Source organism: Pseudophryne corroboree, chromosome 2 (genome assembly GCF_028390025.1).
Source record: "Pseudophryne corroboree isolate aPseCor3 chromosome 2, aPseCor3.hap2, whole genome shotgun sequence".
In the NCBI taxonomy this organism is placed as follows: Eukaryota; Metazoa; Chordata; class Amphibia; order Anura; family Myobatrachidae; genus Pseudophryne; species Pseudophryne corroboree.
In genome coordinates, this window is record NC_086445.1 from 760,639,276 (window position 1) to 760,648,305 (window position 9,030).

At 39.8% G+C, this 9,030-nt stretch overlaps 1 pseudogene; it reads right to left on the reverse strand.

Moving 5' to 3' along the window:
- Positions 1–872: 872 nt before the first annotated feature.
- LOC135052011 (5S ribosomal RNA) lies at positions 873–991 on the reverse strand (annotated as a pseudogene).
- Between the last annotated feature and the right edge of the window lie 8,039 nt (positions 992–9,030).

Consider the following 9,030-nt stretch of genomic DNA (forward strand, 5'->3'; position numbering starts at 1 on the left):
CAGTTTTCCATGCTGTTGTCCCAAGTCATTTTTTTTATTTTTCAAAAAAACGCACAAAATTGCCTTGATATAATTAATCATTTCTACTTGAAAATCACATTTTTCGGATGTGCACAATGAAGAAGTAAGACGTGAGTTTATGTTGTGAGTTGACTTGCTTCTAATTGAATTGATATCGAAATGTTTCTTGTTATCTTAAAATCACAAATGAGTCAAAGTGAACTTTCTGCGGCTCATCATGTACTGTAAGTGGGATCTGCCTAATAGCAATTAATGGGGATCTGAACTATAGGTTGACCTATATTAGGTCAACATTCAGTAGGTAAACCTCATATGGTCGACAGACAAATAGGTCGGCATGGACAAAAGTTCAACATATCAAAAGTTGATACTGGAAAAGATTGACAGGTTCAAAAGGACTGAAAACCAAACAAGGAAAAAGAAGACTCTTTTTTGGGCACACCCTTTAAATTAGGAATATGAGAATAGCGTTGTAAAAATTAATTTTAGCATATGGATATATCCTAAAAATATAATAAAAATATATAAGACACTTGATCATTCAGAAAAAAAGGAAGGCCATGTGACCACATAAATGGATGGCACTCAAAGTATACATAGTGCATATACAAATTCTTAGGTTAACAATGCTTGACTGTTACATGGACTCCAAGGCCAAGTCCAAGTCCTGCTTATCCCCACTAGGAGAATCCTAGGATTATCCCCTGCCAAATGCAAAACTTGAAAGAGATATATATTTTTTGTTATATCTGTTTATGAGTCCAAAACAATGAATGGAAAAGAAGCATGAAGAAAGTTACAGAAGGAGGATCTGCTGTTAGTGTTAGGCACACAGTCAAGAAATTCACTCAATTCTACAACAATTGGTATTCCCAGGAGGTATCCCATCCAAGTACTAACCAAGACCACCACTGTTTAGCTTCCAAGATCAGATGTTATTGGGAATTAGCAGTGTGGTATGATAGTAGTAATCATCTGGTTCTGACTCAGGGTTCACTAATGAGAGTCCACCCCGCAGAGAGAAAAGTGTTGAATAAGGTGTTATCTCAGCAAGTGTTCCTGTGTGGGTATTGGCAAGAAATAGTTGGAAAAAATAAAGAAGCGGATCTGCTGTCTCCATTAGACATTATGCACTGCGCTGCATAATATGCCCCTGAATCAGAGATGAGAGTCCGTTGTGAAAATTAAAAAACAGTATACAGATTTAGCACAAGAATATAACAATAGATTATTAACATCTGAATTTTTCAATATCTGGCTTGGTCCAAAAATAACGTTACCAGCAGAGATGTATAATGAGCATCAGCGGTTTGTGATATCTTGGTTAATTTAACAGCCAAATGCTATATAAAAAAACACTAATACCAATTCTGTAAATATATAATTTCTGGCTTGGTACAATAATAACATCACCAGCAGAGATGTATAATGAACATCTGCAGTTCATGATAACTTGGTTAATTTAACAGCCAAATGCTATATAAGAGAACACCAATACTCATTCTGTAGCTCTAACAGTACTTGGTTCCTATAACAGAAAAAGCTCTCAAGTATATAGCACTGCATACAGGAGATCCAGTTAAATGTCCCACTTGGGCTCTATTAATGCAGTCTAAATTCATGGATATCATAAACAGCATGTATAGCTAAGTAAGATATATCTGGATGTGCTGGAGACAGAAAGTGTTTCATTGTATTGCACAACCAGTTTATACCTGTCAGATAACGTAAAGATTGTGAGCCAATCAGAAATCAACTACAGGGCTGAGTTCACCGGGGATCCATAAGCTGGAGACTGGACGTGGCGGTATCATGGTCCTGAAGATGTGTTTTGCCTGGTATATGGGCTTGGTCACTATACTACTATAACATTCATTTCCACTCATTTCCAGACTATTCTGAACACCTCACCGCTCACAATATTGACAATATTTTAGATTTAATTTATTTAATTTATTTTAATTTAAAAAAATTTTTTAATTGAATTTATTTAATTAAATTTATTTAGAATCAAATTCTTCATTTCCTCCAAGATGTCTTTGATATGCAGAAAGTTCACTATATGAGTGTAGAGAGTTTATTTATATTCATTTAATTTAAATGTATCTAATTTATAATTATTACAGGTTGAGTATCCCTTATCCAAAATGCTTGGGACCAGAAGTATTTTGGATATCGGATTTTTCCATATTTTGGAATAATTGCATACCATAATGATATATCATGGCGATAGGACCTAATTCTAAGCACAGAATGCATTTATGTTTCATATACATAATTTCTGGCTTGGTACAATAATAACATCACCAGCAGAGATGTATAATGAACATCTGCAGTTCATGATAACTTGGTTAATTTAACAGCCAAATGCTATATAAGAGAACACCAATACTCATTCTGTAGCTCTAACAGTGCTTGGTTCCTATAACAAAAAAAGCTCTCAAGTATATAGCACTGCATACAGGAGATCCAGTTAAATGTCCCACTTGGGCTCTATTAATGCAGTCTAAATTCATGGATATCATAAACAGCATGTATAGCTAAGTAAGATATATCTGGATGTGCTGGAGACAGAAAGTGTTTCATTGTATTGCACAACCAGTTTATACCTGTCAGATAATGTAAAGATTGTGAGCCAATCAGAAATCAACTACAGGGCTGAGTTCACCGGGGATCCATAAGCTGGAGACTGGACGTGGCGGTATCGTGGTCCTGAAGATGTGTTTTGCCTGGTATATGGGCTTGGTCACTATACTACTATAACAGTAGTATAGTGACCACACAGCCTGAAGGTAATGTTAGCAAATATTTTTAATAACTTTATGCATTAAACAAAGTGCGTGTACATTCACGCAATTCATTTATCTTTCATATACACCTTATACACACAGCCTGAAAGTCATTTAATACAATATTTTTAATAACTTTGTGTATTAAACAAAGTTTGTGTACATTGAGCCATCAGAAAACAAAGGTTCCACTATCTCACTCCCACTCAAAAAATTCTGTATTTCGCAATATTCCGTATTTCGGTATATTTGGATATGGGATACTCAACCTGTATTATTATTAATAATATTAATTTGAATTAATTACAATGTGGTGATAAGAAGAGTTATGAAAATAGGACAATGAGTTATAATAAGAATATGAGCAACAGACACCACACCCTGAAATGAACGGAGCACATCTGGATGTATTCTGGGAGGATACAGCACAAAATATATAAAAAATGATGTCTTTTATTTTGGGTGGACTGACAGAACACCCCTAGATGGATGGAGCAGCTGCAATCCCTGGATGTATACTGGGATGACACAGCACAACATATTAATTTAAATAAAAAAATATATATTATTTTTTATATCACACACTGCGGTTACAGTGTCACACAAATGACTCAGAAATATGTAGAAGTATTTTTTATATCACACACCGGCGATTACAGTGTTGCACAAATGAATCAGAAATATATATAACAATTACACACTTCGGTTGACTACACCGACACTGTCACACAATGCGTTTATGAGTAGGAAATAATATACTGCGGTCTGATCGGCAGTTTCACAGTACTTATGCAAATAAAATAATAATTGTGTAGTACACTGGGGTACAGCACAAACAAAAATAGATACTTTTTATAATTATAATTTTAGGCTTTTTGTTTTTAGCTTTTATTATTTTAATTTACACTGGTGCGGAGCCCCTGGATGGATGGAGAGCACCCCTTTCAGATACAGAAGACATAGCACCCCTTTCAAATACATAATATAAATATATTTTTGGCTTTGAATCACACACAGATATACTGTATAGCAGTAATGTACAGCATTCGCAGTACTAGTCGTCACTGAGTGACGAACCATTAGAAATATATTTTTTGCTTTGGATCACACACAGAGGATATATAACAGTAGTGTTCGGCAGTACTGGTAGTCATCACTGAGGGATGTACCAATAGAAATATATTTTTTGCTCTTTATCACACACAGAGGATATATAGCAGTAGTGTTCGGCAGTACTAGTAGTCGTCACTGAGTGATGCACCAATAGAAATATATTTTTTGCTCTGGATCACACACAGAAGATATATAGCAGTAGTTTACTGCAGCCGATGTACTAGTAGTCAGAGTGATGCATCAATACAAATATATTTTTTGCTTTGGATCACATACAGAGGATATATATAGCAGTAGTGTACGGCAGTACACAGCCCCTTATATACAAAGAACAACACCTGGTCCTATACACAGCCACAGTATGCTATATGCAGTGCAATGTCCACTATGCAGAGCCCTAACTCAACTCTCCTGCTGCAACCGCTCTGCTCTCTCCTGTCCCCCTTCCCTAACCTGCCTATCCGATTACAGCACAAAATACAGCACAGATGGAACATGTCCTCACTGTGCAGTGTGTGCACTCTCCAAGTCCATAGGGAAGATGGCGCCGATCACCAGGACTATACATAGAATCCAAAACCCGCGAGATCCGACAGCGGGATTATGATGTTAGGTGCGAAAAACCGAGCCTGACTCGGATCCGGGCTCGGATCTCAAAGTTCTCAGATAACCGAACCCGCTCATCCCTAATTATAATGAATGTGTTCAGTAGTTTTGTTATCACCGGTCTTAGCTAAATTATAGGCTCTTCCCATGGGAATAGATTTGTATTTGTAGACATCCTACTGTATGCTGGCAAGTTAACAGTTTCACAAGTTATCAGGAGACACTGAGAAATAGGGACCTATTTATCAAGACTCTGCAGTCATAATTGTTATATATCGCTATATAGCACAGTAATACATATTGTTCTTCTGGTGCAATTTACCATACTGTGGCTGCTCATGTATGCCCCTCTCATGGCACATGCATGTATGCCCCTCTCATGCATGTGCCCCTCTCATGGCACATGCATCTTACTTGTAGTTTGATCCAGTGGGGATCAACATAAGCCTCTGCTGCATCACTGAACCCCTTTATGGCAGAGCTGGTGCAAGGTTTGTAGACTCCCTAGGCAATGCTACACAATATTGACCCTTCTTTCCCTTCTTGCCCAAGTACTCGCTACCCTGCCACTTACTTGACTTCTTTGAATATTACTAGATTCATTTTTAGAGTCATGAACAACATAAATATAAAAACTGGTAACACTACAAAAATAATAACAATACCATTATCACTGCCTGCAGGACCACCATATAATACTAAGACTATTTTAGCATCCATCAGACAATACGGAGAGCATTTTAGTAACCATCAGACAAAATGACGAGCATTTTAGTGACTGACCCACAACAATAAGAGCATTCTTGTGACCGCCAGACAATACGGAGAGCATTTTTGTGGCTGCCAGACATCTGTGTCTGAGTAGCCAAACAGAAATGCCCAACATATTTCTAATACACTTCTTTGTGTGTGTTTGTTAGAGATGAGAAGGTTCGGTTCATCGAGATCCGAACCCCCCCGAACATCACGTGGTTTACATGGGTCTGAGGCAGCCTCGGTTCTTCCCACCTTACACGCAAAACCCGAACGGGGGAAAACGTCATCATCCCACTGTCGGATTTTCGCGAGATTCGGATTCCATATAAAGAGCCGCGTGTCACCGCCATTTTCACTCGTGCATTGTAGATTGAGCGGAGAGGACATGGCTACATTGTCTGCCTGAATAGCCCAATATCAGCTATATCAGCTCAATATCTGTGCTCAGTATCAGTGCTGCATTGTGGTGACCAGTATATAGTAGTACAGTATAGTAGTCCATTGCTGTATTTTGCTGCTCCGTGTCAGTTCTGGAATCCAGAACAGTGCTCAATATCTGTGCTCGTTATTATCATTGCTGCATTGTGGTGACCAGTATATAGTAGTACAGTACAGTAGTCCAGTGCTGTTCTCGCTGCCCAGTGTCAGTTCTAGTATCCTGAACAGTGCTCAATATCTTTGCTCAGTATCAGTGCTACATTGTGGTGACCAGTATATAGTAGTACAGTACAGTATTCCATTGCTGTATTTTGCTGCTCCGTGTCAGTTCTAGTATCCTGAACAGTGCTCAATATCTGTGCTCATTATTATCAGTGTTGCATTGTGGTGACCAGTATATAGTAGTACAGTACAGCAGTCCATTGCTATATTTAGCTGCTCTGTGTCAGTTCTAGTATCCTGAACAGTGCTCAATATCTGTGCTCATTATTATCATTGCTGCATTGTGGTGACCAGTATATAGTAGTACAGTACAGTAGTCCAGTGCTGTTCTTGCTGCCCAGTGTCAGTTCTAGTATCCTGAACAATGCTCAATATCTGTGCTCATTATTATCATTGCTGCATTGTGGTGACCAGTATATAGTAGTACAGTACAGTAGTCCATTGCTGTATTTTGCTGCTCTGTGTCAGTTCTAGTATCCTGAACAGTGCTCTTATCTGTGCTCATTATTATCATTGCTGCATTGTGGTGACCAGTATATAGTAGTACAGTACAGTAGTCCATTGCTGTATTTTGCAGCTCCGTGTCAGTTCTAGTATCCTGAACAGTGCTCAATATCTGTGCTCATTATTATCATTGCTGCATTGTGGTGACCAGTATATAGTAGTACAGTACAGCAGTCCATTGCTATATTTAGCTGCTCTGTGTCAGTTCTAGTATCCTGAACAGTGCTCAATATCTGTGCTCATTATTATCATTGCTGCATTGTGGTGACCAGTATATAGTAGTACAGTACAGTAGTCCATTGCTGTATTTTGCTGCTCCATGTCAGTTCTAGTATCCTGAACAGTGATCAATATCTGTGCTCATTATCATTGCTGCATTGTGGTGACCAGTATATAGTAGTATAGTACAGTAGTCCAGTGCTATTTTTCGCTGCCCAGTGTCAGTTCTAGTATCCTCATCAGTGCTCAATATCTGTGCTCAGTATCAGTGCTGCATTGTGGTGACTAAAAGTCCAGTGGCTTGTGCTGCATCTTGCTTGTGTAGGGTGCTGTGGTAGTGTGCTGTCACTGTGCATAGGTCATCATCATTCCAGTCACAGTGCTATCTGGTATCTATCTGGTGGTATCTAATTCCAGACATTACTGCCGTCTAATTCCAGATATATTACTGGCATATAATTCCACACATTAAAAACTGGAGAACAAAAATGTGGAGGGTAAAATAGGGAAGATCAAGATTCACTTCCACCTAGTACTGAAGCTGTTGCCACTAGTCATGGCAGAGACAATTAAATGCCATCAACGTCGTCTGCCAAGGCCAATGCCCAATGTCATAGTAGAGAGCATGCAAAATCCAAAAAACAAAAGTTCAGTAAAATTACCCAAAATATGACACGGAGTGGCAAGGAATGGCTAAGGCCCTCTCCTATGTTCCTCATGACTAGTGGGTCAGCTTCACATGAGGATGGTAGCGCTCATCCTCCCACTAGAAAAATGAAGAGTTAAGCTGGCAAAAGCACAGCAAAGAACTGTGCGTTCTTCTAAATCACAAATCCCCAAGGAGAGTCCAATTGTGTCGGCTCCGATGCCTGACCTTCCCAACACTGGACGGGAAGAGGTGGCTGCTTCATTTTCTACCACCACTGGAGCTGCAAGGAAAAGGATGCAGGGCAGTCAGGAGCGATAGCTCAAATCTGGTCCGGACTGAAGGGCCTGCCAACGATTACTGACATGTCGTCTACTGTCACTGCCTATGATTCTGTCACCATTGAAAGAATGGTGGAGGATTATATGAGTGACAGCATCACTACGGCATGTCAGACAGTCCGTACGTATACTGGCAGGAAAAAGAGGCAATTTGGAGGCCCTTGCACAAACTGGCTTTATTTTACCTAATTTGCCCCCCCTCCAGTGTGTACTCTGAAAGAGTGTTTAGTGCAGCCGGTAACCTTGTCAGCGATCGGCGTAGGAGGTTACTTCCAGAAAATGTGGAGAAGATGATGTTCATAAAAATGAATTATAATCAATTCCTCCGTGGAGACATTTACCAGCAATTGCCTCCAGAAAGTACACAGGGACCTGTGACGGTGGATTCCAGTGGGGACGAATTAATACTCTGTGAGGAGGGGAATGTACACAGTGAAAGGGGTGAGGAATCGGATGATCTTGCCCCTCTTTTTTTATCTTTGCATCATGTGCTGTTTGGGGACTATTTTTTTAATTGCCATCCTGTGTGACACTGCAGTGCCACTCCTAGATGGGCCAGGTGTTTGTGCCGCCCACTTGGGTCGCTTTGCTTAGTCATCCAGCGACCTCGGTGCAAATTTTGGGACTACAAATAATATTGTGAGGTGTGAGGTGTTCAGAATAGACTGGAAATGAGTGGAAATTATGGTTATTGAGTTTGATAATACTATAGGATCAAAATTACCCCCAAAGTCTATGATTTAAGCTGTTTTTGAGGGTTTTTAAATAAAACACCCAAATCCAACAAAAATTCTTAAGGGAGGTTTTGGGAAAAAAGCGTCCGAATCCAAAACACGACCGCGGAACCGAATCCAAAACCAAAACACAAAACCCGAAAAATGCCCAGTGCACATCCCTAGTGTTTGTTTGTGTGTGTGTGTGTGTGTGTGTGTGTGTGTCTGAATCTGTATCGTAGCTCTACTTATATGTATATTCATCCCCAACCTTAAAAACATCCCTCTCATAATTGCAAACATTCCCTATCTGACAATCACCCTCTCCTTCCTCAACTGTTCTTAGTCTCAGACCTGACAAGCTCCCTAATGCATATCAGTCCCCCGAGCAGGACCGTCTTTTCAATTGGGCTTAATGGGCAGTTGCCCAAGGGCTCCAGCAGTCTAAAGGGCCCTAGTCTGATAGCTGAGGTTCTCCTCTTTCCAGGGTACCAGATTTTTGAAAATCGACCATGGGGAACTGGCCGACTTGAAAGCAGCGGTCCCAATCTTAGCCTCTTAATTGCTATTCCTTGCCAGATATCTCCAGTTCTGTCTGACATAGAATTTGTCTGAGTGTATTATCGAAAAAAACTGGGACTCCCCCCTTTTGGTGGAAACTG